This window comes from Ochotona curzoniae, unplaced genomic scaffold (assembly GCF_017591425.1).
Source record: "Ochotona curzoniae isolate NIBS_2020 unplaced genomic scaffold, NIBS_Ocur_1.0 contig_4501, whole genome shotgun sequence".
Classification (NCBI taxonomy): domain Eukaryota; kingdom Metazoa; phylum Chordata; class Mammalia; order Lagomorpha; family Ochotonidae; genus Ochotona; species Ochotona curzoniae.
The window spans coordinates 5,005,228-5,025,684 of record NW_024466307.1 but is presented as its reverse complement, the minus strand read 5'-3'; positions in this window follow the sequence as shown (position 1 = coordinate 5,025,684).

Below are 20,457 nucleotides of genomic sequence, written 5' to 3'. Positions count from 1 at the left end.
GACACAATTTTTCTGCTTTTCCCAACCCTCATGCTAAAACCCACTGAAGGTCCATTTCCAGATGCTTTTATGCACCCTCACCAATGATGAGCAAAACCCAAACACTTCCCTTTAGTGGATATTCATATTTGCATGCAGGCTAAACTTGAGAGAGCTTCTCCCTCACCAACACAAGCATTTCATCAATCTGCCGGTATGTAGCAAGAATCATGTCTCACATATATATGTTTCTTGTCTTTAGATATGTGTAGATATCATTATCACAAGATACTTAAAGATACTCTTCATAACATAGTTTTGTCATGATGTTTTGGATATAATTGATACTTAGTTCCACTTGTATGGAAATAAATTGATCATTTTGGCAAAAAATTTTTAAATCTGTTGTATGAATGAAAGCCTGAGTACGACAGCTCTTGGGAACAAGAAAACATGCTTCCATATATGCACCTCCTCTTGTGGAAAGACTGAAACTCCACGCTCTCCTGATCATCCACTTTGCTGGCACCAATGGCTACCCAACAAACACATGGCCCAGCCTTTGACCTGAAGTGGATCATTAATAAGCCCACATTTATGAACAGGCTGTTTCATTTTCTAAAAATATTTTGTAGTAGCTAAAACTGGGGTGTAGTGGGATAAGCCACCACCTGTGATTCAGAATCCCCTAGGGGCACTGGTTCAAGTCCCAGCTGCTCCAGTTGCATTCCAGCTCCCAGCTAATGCACCTGGGAAAACAGGGGAAGAAGGCCATATTTCTTGGGTTCCTGTCACTGAAGTGGGAGATGTGCATGAAATTTCTGGCTCCTGGCTCAGTCCATGCCCAGCTCCAGCTACGCAGCATCTGGGGAGTGAAGCAGAGGTTGGAAGCGCTCACCCTCACTCTCTCGCTCTCCTCTCTTTTCCCCTCCCTCTCCCTCTCCCTCCCTCCTTCCCTGTCTTACTTTCTAATCCTGCCTTTTAAGTAAGTCTAAAAAAAACTTTCGTATGATTCATTCAGTTTTAAGGTAATTAGGTGGAAGGCAATATATGAAACAGAGATGCACTGTGAATCACACCATAACTTTTAAAAATTCAAGTATATTTATTACTTATCACAACACAGTTTTCTGGGTGGAAGGATTCTTTCCTTCCCCCCCCTACTCCTCCCTCCAACTTCATAGAAAGTATGGGTAATAATCAGTCTAGATTTGTAGGAATTCACTTCACACCCACCTTCAAGAAAAGTGGTAAGAGGGGACAGCAAGGAAAATGGAGAATAGAGTAACTTCCGATATTCAGCATGTATGAAACCCTTAGAACACTGTCCCCGACAACCATAAAGAGCCCATGATTTGTGTGTTCTTTCCAACAACTCAACAGATTGCTTCAATCTTTATTATGTGATGACTTCCAGGGATATTGATCTGAACATATCATATCACTAAATGCAAAAGATGTATTTGAACACTTAAAGATTTTGTTTTTAGTGCATTTTTATGTGTGAATCATTTTTTATGACTCTCAGCACAATGTATGGGAATGGTTTCTTGATAGTCATTCAAAGTAAGAGGCTAGAAATATCAGACTCTGATTAAATTGACTGCTTTGTTTCACAGTCATAAAATCCTAGTCACAAATCCTGGTCTTGGAATTGACCTGAGGCAGTACCTTGGAGCACATATTGTAGGTGAGGCTTGCTTTCAACAAACCTGACACTTGTTTAGATAAATTGCCCAGATTAAATAGTTGTTTCCTTAAGGAACTTGTAGATTTTGTTTTAGGGCCAAATAATCATGATATTTATTCAGTTTAGTTCTGTCACACACTTTCAGATATAACTTTCAGTCATTCAAAGCTCTAGGGTTTACAACAGCAGTTGAAACTTGCAAGCAGTTGGGATTGGAGGATTGAAATCAGCAAGTGACTGAATGGTACAACTTGCAGGATTCTAAAATTCTGTAGTCACCAAGCCTATTCCATAGATTTCTCTTTACTATAAATGACTTCACTGTCTCATTTGAGTAATCCCTTGCGAGTACCAGATACTTTGGGAGAGCCAGTTAAGCTATAAACAAGAGAAGGAATCTGAGTGGGTTTAGAAGCACAAGATAATAAAATAAGAAGCAAATTAACCAATTGCTTTCCCAAACAGTCAAGAGAGATGCTTTGCTGCACTGGTGGTTTACCTGCACACCCCTGCCATGGTTTGGGCAAGAGGCAATGGGGACGATGAGAGGGTGGTCATTAGAAAGATCAGAGATAGAACAAGTGAGGAGGTGACTGGTATGTGAAGTTGAGGGCTTGTGAACGCCTTCCATAAGCATCAAGGCAATACCTCTGGCAGCTCAGGGGCAGAACCACATCAGAGAATAATTTTAATTTCTAATCATCCACCAAAAGGAGAGTCCATGATGGAGAAGGACTCAAGGCAAGATCCCGTGGCCCCTTCAGTGCGCCTAGCCTTGTGATCAAGTGATCCAAGTACATACGCAAAATTAGATAAGCCATTCAGCTACACTGAATAGCATTAATAAATGTGTTAAAATATCTACAAATCTACCATTTATCTAACAACTGTGGACAGTAATCAAATTACCCCTAGTCCAATATATCACAGAAGAATACTTTGAAAATGGTAGGGCTTTGACAGGTTTTTTGGATGTTGGATACAACATGTATTATATAGTTCCTAATAAGTTGGCATTTTATGCTCTTTCTCAGATACAAAGTAGATACAGTTTATGGGTTTTTTTTTTTCATTTCAATTGCCAAATTAATGAGCTTTCAAGAGCAAAAATCTTCCAACAGGGATTAAAACCTAAGTCAAAGCCATTATTTGGAATGTGAAACATCCAGTTTGGATGCCTGCGTTGATTTGACACATTAAACTCCACTATTTGCTAGTGCCTAGCAAATGCTTGGTCCCCAGTGGAAAATGAGAGGCCTTCTCCGATACAGCTTGTTTTCTAGTTAAGTATAGTGAGAACAAATATGTAAGCAAGTAAGTGAAAATCACAATTATTAAAAAAAATGTACTTAATGCAATGAAAGAGATAAGTAAATGAAGCAAAATGGGGATGAAGTCACCCAATTCGACATGAGGCAGGAAGCATGTGAAACCCATGACCTGGTTTACAGAGCAAACATTGCACTTGTAATGAGTTTGAACTCAAATGAGGAATATGCAAGCTAAGGAGTCACAGAATTAGTTTTGATACATAAGGTAAATGCACAAACACAAATGTAGATGGTGAAACTTAATAGCCCTATAGAGGATGCTGCCGAGGTCAACACTGTCGTAATGAACCATTAACACTTCAAGCTGGGCATTAAAATGATGCTAAGATTAGGACACAATAAGAGGAGTAGGAAATTTTAATGATCAAGTTAATACTCCAGTTTTGCCGCAGGGCCCACAATTCCCCAAACCTATGAACCATGAGAAACAGCCTTAGAGGTCAAATTATGTCAGGCAGAGTTCCAGGGCAAAAATCATGAAGACATGGTCAAATTCAGAGAAATGGTTTGCAAAATGATGCCACATTGCATCTTCTCTCTCAAAGAGATAGTTAGCAATTTTCCCAGATAATCAGCAACTTTAAATATTTCATAGTGATGTTTTCTCCACTTTGGTTTATAAGAAAATGATAAAGGATTCCTTTTCCAAAGAATTCCTTTGTTTAGTCAATGGTTATTGGACAAATAGTTATTGAAGGTACACTTCAGTTCTTCCTAAGCTTCAGTTTAGGTTGCCTTACCTTTGTTAAGCTTAAATGATTATGGCACAGAAAAACCAGGTGTATACATAGTTCAGAGCTGGAGGCTATTCATGTGGAACTTCCTTAGAGCACAATAGAGCTGTGCTGAGTAATTGGCAGCCTTATTAAATTACGGAACTGCTGGCTAAGACCACTTTGCTACTTAGAAAACAATGCAACCCTATACATGCTAGATGGGAACTGTCAGTTTCTATCCATCCACCATGTTCATGTTCTTCACACATGTAATACTGACCTGCTAAATCAATGAACACACGTTATTTGGGAAAGTGAGATTTAATATAATACAGAGAAGCTAAAAGAAAGTTCTGCGCTATAGTTATCATTTCCCAGGCACTTGCTTACAGGCCATTGGGCAGGCTTTATTTCCACAAACGGAGAATATAATCTTGTGGAAAGAATCAGATCACAAATCAATTTAAAATTTTAAATATATATATAGATACATGAAAATATTATCAATTTACTATACAGAATGACCAGTTATAGGGTGCTACACAAATATTCTCTAGGTCTCAGGGCATGGGTGGGTAGGAAGACACAGAAAAGAAGTGAGTGGACAGAAACAGTGGAATTTGCTTTCTACTTAAGCATGTGGCCATATGGGAATCAGAATATTCATCTTGCAAAGGATCCTTAAATCCAAACAATTTAAGGATCATGCACATCATTTGCAGACTCTTAATCACAGCATGCCAAAGGTACTACTGAAATCCCAGAGTGAATGCCAAAGTATTTCTACTTCTTACATAGGGTTCTGACTTCATGTTCTTAAAAACCACAGACGATGCTCCTTTTGGACTGGGCTTGAACTATGAGTCAGGCATTTTGCTAAGGTTTTATATTTGAACATCACACACACACACACACACACACACACACACACACACACACAAACTCTGAGTCAGGTTTTTTTTTTTTTAATTTATCTTTGTTGATTGGAAGGGCAGATTAACAGAGAGGAGACAGAAAGATCTTCCCTCTGTTATTGCACTCTTCGTGGCTACAACAGCCAGAACTGAGCCAATCTGAATCTAGGAGCTTCTTCTAGGTCTCTCACATGGGTGCAGGTTCCAAGGATTTGGGCCATTCTTTACTGCTTTCTCAGGCCACAAGCAGGGAGCTGGATGGGAAGTGGAGCAGCCAGAACACGAACCAGAACCAATAGGGACCCCAGTGCACACAAGCCAAGGACTTCAGCCACGAAGCTATCATGCCGGGCCCAATTCAGGTATTATTAAATTTGCTTTTGGGTGAGTTTCCCCAAGCATGCACTTTTTAACATCTCACTCAAGGTCATTTAAAGGCTGGAGTCCAAGCTGCCTGTCACTGAGCATCATTCGTTTCCAAATCTGACTTCTGCACAACTCGGGGTACATTTGTTTGTCTTTCTTGTGGGACTTCATCAGAAAGGCAGGACACATATATGTTCGCCACACCATGTAAACAGGTCTTAGGAATCCAATTGCCTTTGAAAGCAGCATCTCTAGAAAATAAATTCAACTAACAAGCCAAAGTTTCTGATTCACTCTCTTCAAATTCTAGCAATGACTTTATCAAAAGTATACCCTTTATTAAGGATGAATAGGGAATGAAATATTTATACCGAGAAAGTTACTAGCAAATGCTAAGGCACCAAGCACAGAGAATTTCAATAACTCTGACCCAACAGGGGCTAACAGCAGTTGAATCATTAAGAAAGAGTTTATGTACCTGTAAGTAATAAAATATTGTTTTCTGAGATTGAGGTCTCTAAGGCAAATTCCAACTCAGTCATACAAAATAAATGGAGTAAATAAGATAGAACTTACTAAAGGTGTTGCCTACAGCTTCAAATATTAGAAAACTTGCGATATCTGAGAAGATACATTTGAAATTAATGGTGCATACAGATGAAACTTTTAAAATGTCAGTCTTGCAAGGAATGTGAGTGGGATGACATAATGGGAGTTTATTCATCTTTAGAAATGCACCAACTCAAAATAGTCTTGCTATTCTAAATAACCATTTAGTATCATAGAAAAATATATTAAGCCAGTAGTCTACACCAAGAAAACTTTTGTGTGTGAATGAGTTGGTGAGTTGAACAACATATTAACAATACAGGTAGTTGTAGTGTTACCACCACTACACTCACACAAACACATGCACACACATACACACTCACAATACCCAGGACTTTCTATTGGAGATCACACACTTTACTCTGAAATGACCCTTAAGATGTTCCTATTCTGCAGAAAAATGGTTGCACCCATAACACTGAATCATTGTGACAGATGTTTATACGATTTTAAAAACAAAAGTCACATACTAAGTCCTAGAGCTTACAAAATCACAGTCACTACTTTCACCATCAGAAGTCAGTTCCAAGGAAACAATTGATTTACTAAGTGGATTAAAAGAGTCCTCTTCCCCCTTGCTAGGAAATGTGTCCTTCCTTCCCTCGGTGCAGGAAGAGGACAGCAACTCATGTCCTTCACCTAGGTCACGCGGTGAGAAGGTTGAACTTGCACTTGTAAGTTCTACAAAACTTGTATTTTCAAATATCCACCAACCCGAATACCTAAAATTACATCCCAAGTGTCATTTGGGAAGGAGTAAATTTTTAATCCATTTCTAATAAAACTATCATTTTGTTAGAACTTTGTCAAGCCTCTAAATGAATGTGTCCACTCTTTGCATCTCCCCCTTAGTTAAATATATGACTGTTATTAAAAACAGATTTTAATCCTCATACCTTTATTAGTTACATGTCCACATGAAATGACTGATAGGTCCATATACTTTGTTCATAAAATCCTTCCTGAGAACATTTTTATTGAACTCTCAAATGTTATAACACTAGAAAAGACCATTAAAGCAAAAATTTATTAATACACAAAATTTTCTGTATCATAAAATGACTAAAAAGGTTTTTTATTTTGATCCAGTTTATTCCAAATTAATGTAAATGAGTAAATATGTCAGGAAAAACATTTGAGAAGTACCCCAAACCAAATGAATCTTTAACAAGCTACATTTGTATAATATGCAAGGTATTAAAGGATTTTTTAGAGTTTTTTCCTAATATGTCCTTTTCAATTAACCGAATTTTTCCATGATATTCAAAATTTAATTCAGAATTAATAATTGGCCAACAGTTTGCATTACAGATGGCCAATGTTAAAGTTAAACCACAAGCATTTCAGTGAGAAATTGCTGTAAAAATGTTTGCATCGAGCATGATCTTCAACAGAAAGTTAAACTGCAAACCTTGCCTCAAAGAGGCACAGCTCCTAAAATTCACTCAGGAGCAGACTAGGGAAGGGCCTGTTCCCTCTTGAAAGGAGCCCCTCAATAACAACTGTGTGGCCAGAGGCTCTTCTCCATCCCTCTGAGCATCAGACCAAGCATGACTTCACACCGAACCCAGGGGGCAGAGCAAATACGATTTTCATTCCTGAAAGGAGATGAGAGGAAAATCCACCTAGTGTGGACAAACAGTGGAAAGTGCGATCTGCTTATGTGGAATGAGACAGTGTTAGCTGGAACTTCAGGGAAGCCGGGGTAGCCAGCTCTCAGATGTCTAATGCTCTATTGTCATACACATTTGAAGACCAGATTTTTGTATTTCTGTGTCAGCTCTCTGAGGAAAGAAGTGCTTTTTTTTTCTCCTGGGGTCACTTTTTAGTAACCAAAAATGTCCTTACTTTGACATCCAAAGAGGTGGACTTCTTTATTGATATTAAAACATTTCATCCTAACTCTAGAGAAAAATGCTCCCCAATTCTGTCATCTGGACTCATGTTTGTGTGTCCCATGCACACTATAAGATGAAGAACTATACACACAACGAGACAAGTTTCAGCTGTGATGTGTGTCCTACGAGCTGCCGGAGACGTAATTTAAAGCACCTGGGAAACTGGTAGGCAGCTGCTAGGTTCTGCCTGGTATTGAATACCCAGATGAACCTTTGACAGACGCTACAAGTCCTTAATGTCATCATTCAAGATAGGCTACGTGAAGCAGACCCACCTGGGAAAGCAAGCACGGGGTTCTAACTTTATATTACGATGAAACCCAATGATAGGACATCCCAACCAGATGGCAGGTTTAGAAATGGGGGAGCATGAGGAAGTGAGTACTTCAAGTGAAGACCATGTTAACAGGAGGAAAAAATAACTTTCCAGTGATGTGAGCAATTTGGAGACAGCATTTAAGACACGTTGCACTCGGCATCTCTCATATTGTCCCAGTTGCCGTAACTATGTTATACACTACATATAAGGAATATTTTCAAGTAGCTGATACTATTTTTTAAATCAGGCACTGCTGAGGGTGTGGTAGCAGTCACGGTCTCCAATTATGATCATCAGAAAGCTGAGAGAGGCCTGAACGACTCACATATCAAAACAGTTTCCAAAGGAGAGGAGCATCAGGCCACCCTGCTCTGCTTGGAGAATGGCGTCTAGCTTTCTGCCTCCATTACCATTCCTTTAACTGCCTCTGACTCCGTGATCAGGAATCAGCCCTGGTGGTCCATAAATGCTAATCCGGGAAAGATATCTGAGAGGAAATGCAAGTGAAGATATTCTTAAAACAAGCTTTCAAATGCCCAGTTTTCCCAATGAATCATTACGAAAGAAAGGTGAATGTACCGAGAATTATTCATGAGCTGAAGATCTCATGACTGTGGTCACTTTCATCACTTTTACCAGGATTGGTGACATTAAAAGCTTTCTGTTTCAAAAGGCATAGAAGCATCTGGCCCTTTGAGCAGTTCTAATACCATGACGTGCAAAAGCACGTTCATTATGCTCATTGAAATTTTTGATGTTTTTATTAGAAAAGATGAAATACGAAAGATAAAATGAATGCTGTTATAAAAACAAGTTTCTCCTTTTTTTCTTTTCAAAATATATCCCAGGATAATTTTTTTTTCCTTTTTCTAAGATTAACAATACAACTATGTCATAAGTTAACTGGATCTTCACTAGCTATTAACGGCCCAAACTGGCCTGATCCAAGAGGTTTTCAATGGGAGTATCACCCATTTAATGAACTTTGCTTTTAACATTGCTGTAGTATTTAAACTATAAGCATAGTAATCATATCCCTTTTGTAGTTGAGACAGGAAACTCATCTGGGTCTGCCATGTGGGTGGCAGGGGCTCAAGTCCTTAGGCAATCTGCTGCTCCTTTTTGTCAGGCTACCAGAAAGGAGCTGCATGAGAAGTGCAGCATCCAGGCCTCAAACTATTTTAAATATGGGATGCCAGCATCAGAGGCAGAGACTTTACCGGAAATGCTGCAGTGCTGGCCCCTACACATTTTTAATCCAAAAAGGAAAGGGAGACTAAGATGCTGAAACAGGTCCTCCTGAGATTTCAGGGTGAGAGACTGAGACTCTTGATCAACACGGGACAAGGACTTACAGATTCTGTGGCTCCAGAGACTTTGGAACTGTTTAAGTGAGATGTTTCCAATACTATATGTTATATGCAGCCTGCCTATGGGGTCCGACCGAGTATATTCTTCATTGCTTTTGTGAGTGGTCTGGGCATTCGGTTACAGGCAAAGTAGGTACACACAATTCTAAAGTCCTTGTGATAGATAACACCCAAAGCCTATTAGGCTCTTAAACCTCAAGTGTAGTATTTGTACCGAAACCAAAACTGTTCTATTATAACCAACTTGCACACGCAAGCTTTCCAAAGACAGCAGTCTGCCAGCACTTCAGGGCTAGTCTAGAAACCAAAGAAAGAAAGTCTCATGACAGAGTGACATTTACCTAAGGAGTTTTAAGCACCAGGAAGGGGATTATCTTACAAGACTGTGTGATTTGGAAATGTTGGCTCTGGTCGTGTTAGTCTCATCAATACATTACAGAATCTCGGATACGACTGAAATAACCATTTTTCAAGTGTATGAAAAGAATACCAAAAAAAAAAAAAGCAAGAAACAAACAAACAAAAAAATCCAAAAAAGTGCAGAGAAACCATGACTGAATTCCCCAATGACCATTTCACTGGCAAGACACAAATACTACAATCCTTTTGAGCTGAGCGTTCCACTGAAATCAGAGACATTTGCTAAAGAAACACATACACAAAAAAATTAAACAGCACACTTCTAGAAGTTTTAACTGACTCTAATAATCCATGGAACTCTCTTTTGCTGAAGCAACGATCATGAAATTCTCACCCCTAGTGTTGGTTTAAAAAAAAATGCCTACCAAGCTCATTTGCTTGTTGACAAAACTGAAATTAACTTAGTTCAAAGAACTAGAAATGCATGATCTCTTTGGCTATCATTCCATCGACCTTGAAATCAGTCCCTAAGTACTAACAGTGTTACCCAAGAACAAGAAACAATGTCTTTCCGCATTAGCTAATAACTGCCACGCAGCATGCATTTCACGGTTGTCTACCCCACTTGTGCAAAGTTAGAAAATAGAGACAAGCTAGAACAGAGTGAAGAAACTCGTCAAGAGATAGGCTGAAGGCACGCAGTGTGACACAAACAGTTTCATCACAACAGTGAGCAAACACAGTGTCTTCTCTTAAAGGGCAGGTGTCGGCAAAATCTGCTGCACAGGCACTTAGGCAAGTGACTATAAGAACTGGATAGGATACTGGGCCCGGCATGGTAGCCTAGCAGCTAAAGTCCTAGCCTGGAATGCGGCAGGATCCTATATGGGTGCTGGTTCTAATCCCAGCTGCTCCACTTCCCATCCAGCTCTCTGCTTGTGGTCTGGGAAAGCAGTCAAGGATGGCCCAAAGCCTTGGGACCCTGCACCCATGTGGGAGACCTGGAAGAAGATCCTGGCTCCTGGCGTCGGATCAACTCAGTTCCGGCCATTTTGGCTGCTTGAGGAATGAATCAGCAGACAGAAGATCTTCTTCTCTGCCTCTCCTCCTCTCTATCTGGCTTTCTAATAAAGATAAATATTTAGAAAAACATATAGAGACAGCATATATATATGTTTATATACTACATACACATTCTTTTGGCTTTTACTGCTTTCTTCTGCAGATGCCACTCATCCATCCACTGTAGCTGCTTTTGTTTTTCACACAGACTCTTTGGTTTAGTGTGTAATGTAGCAGCGAGGGCTCCAGAAAGTTTAATGCTCTAATACATTGCTCTAGGAGGTGCCAGCACTTAGCTGAAGTCACTTTCAGGCTGCAGGGATCCTGTCATTTGTGCTGACATTCGGTGTGTAAATACTAACAGAATGGCATCTATCTGCACACTGCCACAGTCGGCAATCATTAACTTGCCCTGGCCTCATTTGCAAATCACTTCCAAGTATGTCCCCAATTCTCCATGAAAATGACCTTGTTCCCAACTCCTGACAGGACTCCAGGGTACAAAACTGTCTTCTTTTCACTTAATTATGTGTGTGAAAACACTGGAGCCATACATCAGTATAGGAGGGTACTTGAAAATGTTTATGAAAAATTGAATTAAAAGATGCTTATTTTGTGTAAAACCTTTCAACATTCATACATACAAGCACTCTTCAAAATATTCATGAAATGTGGATTATGAAAAACCATGAGTGCTTTTTTTAAAATCGATTAATTCTATTTTCCACAAGGTTTGAAATCTAGTATCTAAAGATGGAACACTAATACTTAGCACTGTTTTTAAGAAGGTACGTATTTACTTGAGACTCAGAGGCAGGGGTGGAGGGGTGCGATGAGAAATTTTCACGTGCTGGTTTAGCCCCAAGTGGCCACAATGGCCTGTACTGGGCCAGACCAAAATCAGGAGACTCCCCCAGGTCTCTTACATGGGTGCAGGGACCCAAGCACTTGGCCAGCCTCCGCTGCTTTCCTGGGCACATTTTCAGGGAGCCAGCTCCAAAGTGGACCAACAGAAACTCAAACTAGGGCCCATATGACGGCCTAACAACTAAGCCACAATGCCAGGCAGTCCTTGAATTCTTAATCTCACATGTTTACCTTATTTCATCTCCTCCACCAGGTATTACTGGGGGGGAAATGGATTGGGACATATTCTTACAGCTGAATCAAATACAGAAAACCAATTCAGATAGCTTGAGGCTATGACAATGGCTATTTGCATATTGGTTATTGCATACAATAAATTCATACATAATAATTAGACCTGGAAATGTCAGCTAGGGCTATTTGGTCTGCTTCTTCAAGACCATGCAAAGGTTTGAGAGGGAGTGGCCAGCCTGGCACAAGGCTGAAAGGTCTGACAAATGCCCAGTAGGCAACTAAGCTGCCAGATGTTCAAATATCTATTTAGAAGCATGATGATGAGCATCATCCTATAATTATAAGTTTAAAAGAAAAGAAACCCCTAAGGGGCCAGTGTCACAGCATGCAGGCTAATCCTCTGCCTGTGATGCCCACGTCCCATAAAGGCCCGGCTGGAGTCCTGGCTGCTCAACTCCTGATCCTGCTCCCTGCTGATGTACCCTGGAAAGCAGCTGGAAGTATTGGATGTATCCTGACAATGGGATGTGGGACTCTCTGCCATTGTCCATGCCCGCAATGGTGGGTTTATGACTGCTTATGAAGAACTATACTATTGTAACAATAGAGGGGAACTCAATGGTGGGGAGCGGATTTGAGGAAGGGTAAGGGAAATCCCAGGGTCTATGGAACTGTATCACAAAATGATAACAATAATATTTTTTTAAAAGTGAAAGGGGAAAAAAAAGGGACTTCATTTTGCAAACTGGGCAAAAAGTAAGATATTTACATCTCAGTGAGTCCAAACCACGCTGGCTTTCTAGACTTTAGGCGTGTTATATTTGGCTGGTTGGGTATTTCTGAGGAATCGTGTGGGATGCAGTCACTTCTGGGGCTATTACACTATTGCTTTCTGTCCCAGCATAGGTAGAGCTTAGAGGAATCTTTCTATAGCTCCTGGGCCAGCTCTTCACACATCCTGACTTAAGGAAATCGAAGAAACTCTGGTGAGTATTTAAGCTTGGCGGATAAGCAAGTCTGAAATGAGCTGAAGCCGTAGAGCTCAAACTTTTGCACAAAAGAAAGCAGTGATCAGCTTTCCGGCTGTTGACAGTAATCTTAATCATGGAAGACACTTGCAGAGGCTTGTGGAGATGAAAACAGTGTTTCTAAGCAATCAACAGAAACAAATTTCAATCACACTCTACCATTTAAAAAAAAATGCCATTTAAAAAGGTTATGTAGTCAGCAGGCATTTTGCAGAAGTGTGTTAGGCAGCTAATTAATAGAAGATATCACCTTGGTTTTTTTTTTTTTTTTTGCCACTTGTCAGTTTTCATCAACTATACTCTCTATTCATTCCAAATAAACACTTCTTTCATTTTACATTATTGATTTTTACAGACCTCAAAAATTGTATGAGGCATCTATACAAAAGTTTATAAAGCATGAATTCTAAATGAAAACCTTGCATGAGTTTTGGGGCCAATGCATTAGCACAGAAAGCTAATTCTGCACCTTGCAGTGCTGGTATCCCATTCGGACACAAGTTCCAGCTGTTTCACTTTCTATCAAGTTCTCGGCTTACAGCTTAAGAAAGCAGCAGAGAACGGCTCAAGTGCTTGGGTCCCTATAACCACGTGGGAAACTGGGAAGAAGTTCCCAGCTTCCAGCTTTGGATCAACTCAGCTCTGGCCACTGCAGCTATTTGGAGAGTGAGTGAATCAGTGGACGGAAACTCTCTCTCCTCTCTCTGTAAAATCTGCCTTTCCAATAAAAATAAACAAATATTTAAAAAGCAAAAGAAAACTTTGCATTAGTTTTAAAACTTTGTGTACCAAAATAAATGTAACATTTTATTTTCCAGGTGAAGTCTGAATTAGTTTTTACGGGGAGACATGCAGGAAGGGAGAACGAGAGCATGCAAGCACTCCCTTCTGCTGAATGATTCTGCAAATGTCTACAATGGCTTCAGTCAAAGCAAAGAGCTGGAAATTCAATCCCAGCCTCCTTTGTGGGTGGCAGGAACCTGATTAGCTGGACATCACTGTTGCCTCCTAAGGCAAGAATTTGCAGGGAATTACAGCCAACCCAGTGCCTGTGAAGGAGATGTGTTTTCACCATCAGGTTAAAGACCTGGCCCCAAACTTGCCTTTTAACTCCACTGCTCCATGAACACTTTGAAGCGCCCAAATGTAGCCTGTGGACAGCACAAAACCAAGCAGCAGTGTTCACTTGGCTCTCCATGCTTAGCGCAGAAATACTGCAAGATGATTTCACCCCCTTTGATGCAATGCTCTTCTTTCACTTTTGTTAGCCACTTTGGCAATTTTACTACGATGCCTACTGAACTGTTGAACAGTATCTGGGAGTTGAACATATCCTTGGAGGGCATCTAACTCCAACACTCATCCGATGATGCTCAAATCCCCTGCTCATGCCCCTGCCAGGCAGCTATCAACCCATAGCCAAATCCACCCAGTGACAGAAAACTCAGGCTGCCCTGAGGAACCTATTACTGCTTTGAAAAACCCAAAGATTTAGGAAGTTTAAACAGTGCCTGCTATAGTTCTCATTTTTACATGTTTCTTTTATTTTAAAATCTCATTTTAAATTGGAACTAAAAATTTCATAAAATATAAAATGTTTTGAAATATGTAAGAGCTACAAAATGGCTAACTTGAGTTCATGAACAGGCATTGCGCTGTATATTATTTTGGTGCGAGGAAGCTTAAATCCATGCATAACAACTTCAAGTATGCACTACAATGTTATTGCTAAAATTACTAGATTATAATCAAAATTAAGAATTATTTTTAGGGCTTGGCACAATGGCCAAGCACCAGGATCCCATAGAGGAACTGGTTCATGTTCTGGATGCTCCACTTCCCACTGAGCTCCCTGCTTGTGGCCTGACAAAGCAGCGGAGGATAGTCCAAGAGCTTGGGACTCTGCACCAATGTGTGAGACCCAGAGGAGGTACCTGGCTTTACATTGGCTCAGCTCCAGGTGCTGTGTCCATTTGGGGAGTGAACCAGCAGGGGGATGATCTTTCTCTCTGTCTCTCCTTTCTGTGAATCTGCTTTTCCAATAAAAATAATCTTTTAAAAAGACTAAATATTTTTAAAAGATCTTTAAAAATAATTTACTACTATCACTTCCCGGCCTTTTGGCTAAGATCAAGTGTAAAAATAATTTACTAAAAAAAAGAATCACTTGTATTTATTTCAAAGTCAGATTAACAGAGACCAGTGGGCAGATCTTCCACCTACTGGTTCACTTTACAAATGTCTGTGGCAGCCAGGGCTGGATCAGGCATCTCCAGGAGATGGGAACTTAGCCCAGGTCTCTCACATGAACCCAAGTACTCGAGCCATCACCTGCCTCCTACAATGTGTTTAAGCAAAAAGCAAGAATCTGGAGAGGAGCCAGGATTAGAATGTAGGCATATTGGACAAGGAATCCAGACACTCCTTCTGCACCAAGCTCCAGTCCCCTCCTGGGATTGTCTCTCCTTTGTTTGACATCTCCCAGCTCCCCATCATGTGCCTAGTGCCTGGCAACCTGCAGTCTCTGCTCTGCTTCTATGAATTTGACTTCTTGAGATTCTACATACAAGAGATTTTTCATCCTGTGTCTGTCTTATTTCAATTTCCTCACATTCAACCATGTTGTCACAAAATTCATTTTTTAGAGAGCTTTATTGAGATATATGTTACAAATCATACATCTTTCCTTCATCTAGAGCATATATCAGGTATTTTACTGTATTATTTTACTCATAACCCATCCTGTGGGGAAGAAGGTATGAACATGCACAATGGGATACAGTTCCACCACAAAGAAGTGTTAAATCCTCTCCTTGGCGACCAATGTGGGTGGAACTGCAGGGCGTTAGGAAAAGTGAACTAAGACAAGCACAGAAAGGCAAACACTGCAAAATCCCAGTCCCCAGGTGGAGTCTGATAAAGACGACGGTGCACAAGTAGAGAGTGAACAGTGGTTACCAGACTCGGGAGAGTGGAAGGGAAGGAGCCGTGGGAAAAAAACAAACATTGGTCAACAGCTATTAAGCTGCAGTTGGACAGCAGAAAGAAGTTCTTTGGTTCTATTACACAGCAGGGTGACCACAGATAACAATAATACACTTTCTATTTCAAAAAAGCTAGAAGGAAAGGTTTTGAGGGCTTTTGACACATGAATGAAAAATATTTTTGGAGATAGGTAGGTTTAGCCCACTGTAAGCATTATACAGTGTACAGCTACATTAAAACATTGCACAATGGCCCATGAATGATGCATAAATTTAATAGCGTGATTAAGAATTTGAAATTAAAAAAAAAAACAGTGAGCACTACAATAACCGTCAGTAAAGTGGCAGTGACTACATGCCAGCGGTTTTTGCACGCACACCATCCCGTTTATATAATAGTACAAAGAGGTAGAGTCATCTGCACTTCACAGATTCAAATACTGAGGATTTTACCAGGTGACTGACTCAATTCACACAACCAGAAAGACGCAGAACTAAGATGTGCTTGACTGAGGCACAAACTTTAACCCAGGAGACTCTGCTGGTCATCTGAACAACATCTGGAGGTGTCACTATGTCCCAAACTCTTCACACAAATGATTTCATCTTAGAATAGCCCTCTGGAAAACCCAATAAAGTAACCTGAAAAATGAAAGATTAATTCATTCCGGCCTAGTAGTTATGGGCTGGAAGAGTTAGAATTGGTTCCTGTCTTGATCCCTTTAGGCTGCTGTAACAAATAAAAAGAGGCTTTCGCAAAGTTCATAGAAATGCACAATATGAAACTAATACAGATCTCAAAATGCTTTCTTTTTGCACTCAAAAAAAAACCCCCTCATTTTTAAATTTTTCTATTAACTTTTGGAAGTCTTCTCATAACACGGACTAGGTGGTGTATAAACAACAGACCCGCATTTCTAAAATCCTCCCATGGTGGATGGGGCAACTTGCTCTCTGGGATCTAGTTTCTTAGAGCGGCAGCTGCTGTGGGTGTTTGGGGAGTGAACCAACCCTCTCAAAAAAACTTAGCACCTCCAACTCTGCAAGCACATCATAGTTCACGCAGCAGGCTCAGGGGTCTTCAAGCAGCTGAAGAGAAGCCCCTGAGTGCTCCTGCTCACACTGCCATCCCAGGAGCCTCCCCTTCCGGCCTGGACGTTGCTTTCTGCTGGGGGATGATCAGTTCCCGGGTGCAGGGTGACTTTCTCCTTCACCAATATCCAACTTTTCGCAGTGATGCCTTCCCTGGTCCTTGTACCTAAATTGCTCACTCTAAGCCCACACTCTGCTAACTCTCTTGTCCTCACTGCTTCTGTAGCACTTTGCCCTTTTAATTTACCCTGCAATGGACACAGCCACCTAGCCCATTCAGTCCCCAAACAGAAGCTAAGTGAGAGCAGTTTGGTTTTTAAAATTTGATGACAACTCATTCACTATGATAAGACACAGTGGATGCCCAATAAATATTAGATAACAAAATCAATGAATAAATCATTGAGATTGTTTTCTATTTATGCTAATATCTACCTTTAGCTCAGGACATCAATCAGTGTTGTTTAAATTTTGATTTGGTACACAACTTTATTCATTCTGTTAACGTGGGGACACACAGGGAAATCATTGCTTGATATGGAAAGGAATCAAGAAATGAACTTTAAATGCTTTGTAGAGAACACGGTTGGCACTGATGAGAAAACCAGAAGGATTTCAGTTCCACGCTGGCCTCTCTTAGCAGGTACCAACAAAGCGTGCACAAGGAGGGGTCTGTCCCATGAAGATCAGGATGCAACGACTCCAAGACCCAGGCTGCCACATGTGGCAGTGTCATGTGTCAGAGAAGGCGTGTGAGGGAGGAAGGGAGGCCCTGCAAGGGGAGGCCGCCGCTGGCGACGCAGCAGATCTCAAGGGGAAGTCAGCAGAGCCAAGAGTGCAGAGCAACTCAGAAGGCTCAGCTTTCCTTCTGAAGGGACAAGAAGTCACAGAATGAAAGCAACAAAACTGTTCTTTTTAAATGGTCACTTCTGTTTCTGAGAAGAGAGCAGGTTTGGGGACATGAGTGTCTTAGGTATCAAGAAATGTAAAGCAGGCGCTGGTACCATGGCATGGTAGACTAATCTTCCAGCAGCATTACACGTAGGTACCAGTTCTACTCTCCACTTCCAATTCCACCCGTGCTAGCGTGCCTGGGAAAGGATCAGAGGACAGTTCAAGTGCTTGGGCCCCTGTCATACATGTGGGAACTGGAAAGAGACTTGTGTTTCCCACCTTCAGACCAACCCAGCTCTGGCCTTTGCAGCTATTTGGGGAGAGAATCAGCAGATGGAAGATCTATCTCTGTCTCGCCTCTCTCCATAACTCTCTTTTAAATATAAATACCTTTGGGAAAAAATGAGATGCAAAGTTTTCATAAAATGTCATCATGAAATTGAAAGACTGTTGTGGCCTACATCAAGGAGTTTGAGAGGCTGGTGTTGTGGCACAGTGGATCAAGCCACTGCTTGAAATTACCAATTCAAGTCCTGGCTGCTCTTCTTCATTTTTCTGCTAATGATCCTGGGAAAGTGGAAGATGGTCCAAGTACCTGGACCTCTACCATACATCTGGGAGACACAGATGGAATTCCTGGCTTCTGGCTTCATTCTTACCCAACTAACTCCCTAAAGCAGAGTGAACCAGCAGACGGAAGATCCGTGTCTTTGTCTCCCTCCCTCCCTCTGTCACTTTTCACATCACTTTTTTTTTTTTAACAAAACATTTTGGCAAGTAGTGCGGCTCCAGCTATGCCTCGTGGGGAGGAACTTTAATGGCTATGTGACACGTGAAATCAAACACTTCACTTTCTTCCACCTGGCCCAGCTGAGCTTTCTCACTCAACCCAGTGCAGCGTGGACTCTGCCCCAAGCCCAGTGGCCCACTCCAAAGCAAGCACTGCAGCCTAACGCCAAAGACCAGATGCTGAAACCTGAAGTCTAGCTAAGGAGACACCTGTCACTCAAGGTTTCATTGTGTTTTTTACATAGCATTCTCTGTATTAGTTTATTGAGGTTATGGCATAATTGGTCCCCCAGCACCAAATAAATAGTTAAAAGTACAAGTGCATCAGAGAGAAAAATCTGAAATATAAACAGCAAATGGAAATCATAAAATTCCTCTCTTCCCCTACTGTGTACTTTTTTACACTTCCAAATATTTAGTCTTAGATTTTAAGTCTAATGGGAAAAACCACGAGGAAAAAGCTGAAATGTAATCCTGCTTTAGTGAATTTTTGAGGTCACTAATTTTATCTCTTTTTAAAAAGAAAGGTAAAATTGCAACTGACATTAAATTTGTTCTGTAGGATGTCCAAAGAAAAGCTTTATATATGATAACTCTGGGACTTTGCTTCTGTAGTTTTTCCACCAACAACACTAAGCTGTATCTAACATAAATACTGAGGTTGGCATTCCCCGGCTCAGGGAACTGGAAGTAAGGAAGTTACCAAAACTAAAAGGGGGCTTCAAGGGCAAAGACATCAACATAGTCCACTCATATCAATACCCATTCCGGAAGATGAAGGCCACGCCTGTTTACATTCTAGGGCACAGAGATCCTCTGACCACAGTGGGGGCATCAGTTCTTGAACATTTGTGTTGGAATGACCAGCAGGGTGGTCCGTCCATGGGATTAACAGTTAGGAAACAAAGGGTAGACGGGTGACAAATTGCACATCTGAGTCTTTTGCCCTCAGAGAACCATTTTCAAAGCCGGTAGAAGTCTGAGGAATTTTTGGTGAAGACACTGAACAGTTATTTTAGGACCTGTAATGAGTTTTCTAAAATGTCTACAATTATATTTTGTGGTTAGTAAAAAAAAATCATTTCATAATAGCTAATTTTTTTAAGATTTATTTTTATTGGAAAGGCAGATATACAGAGAGGAGAGACAGAGAGGAAGATCTTCTGTCCGATGATTCACTCCCCAAGTGAGCGCAACGGGCCGATGCTATGCCGGTCCGAAGCCAGGAGCCTCTTCCGGGTCTCCCACGCGGGTGCAGGGTCCCAAAGCTTTGGGCCGTCCTCGACTGCTTTGCTGGGCCACAGGCAGGGAGCTGGAAGGGAAGTGGGGCTGCAGGGATAGAACCGGCGCCCACACGGGATCCCGGGCATGCAAGGCGAGGACCTTAACCACTGCGCCATCGTGCTGGGCCCTTAATAGCTATTTTTTTTAAATAGTCATGTTACATCTTCTTTCTCAGCATAACTATTTTCTCCCAATGTTCTCACAAGTTCTCTTAAACTCTTCCACAAATAGGAAGGCTTTTCTGTACTCTGCTTGCTCAGTAAACTGAATGCTGGGAAATAGCTGTAATTGAGGCTATCAAGCCAGGAAGCAAGTTGAGCTGAATCCAGGGCTCTCCAGCTCCCATTTCCTTCTCAACCCCTGAAGCAAAGGACTCTCACAGAATCGTTTATTCTTATTGGTGATAGTCAAAACGAACTCCTATGATAATTAAAGGAAGCTGAAGTTTCCAATCAGTCATGGCCACAAAAGGCAATCTAATTGCCCACGATTTCCTTTCTGTAGTTGTTGGTTTGGGTTCCTGACTCCCTCAGATACAACGTGTTCTCTCGAGTGGAAACAATGTCTGGGAGAGAATACAAATGCCCACACGTCCATGAGGTCACTCCCACCCAGAGTGGGTTTGGCTGAATGTCCGAGGTGCCTGGTGCCAGGCGAAACATTCACTGTGC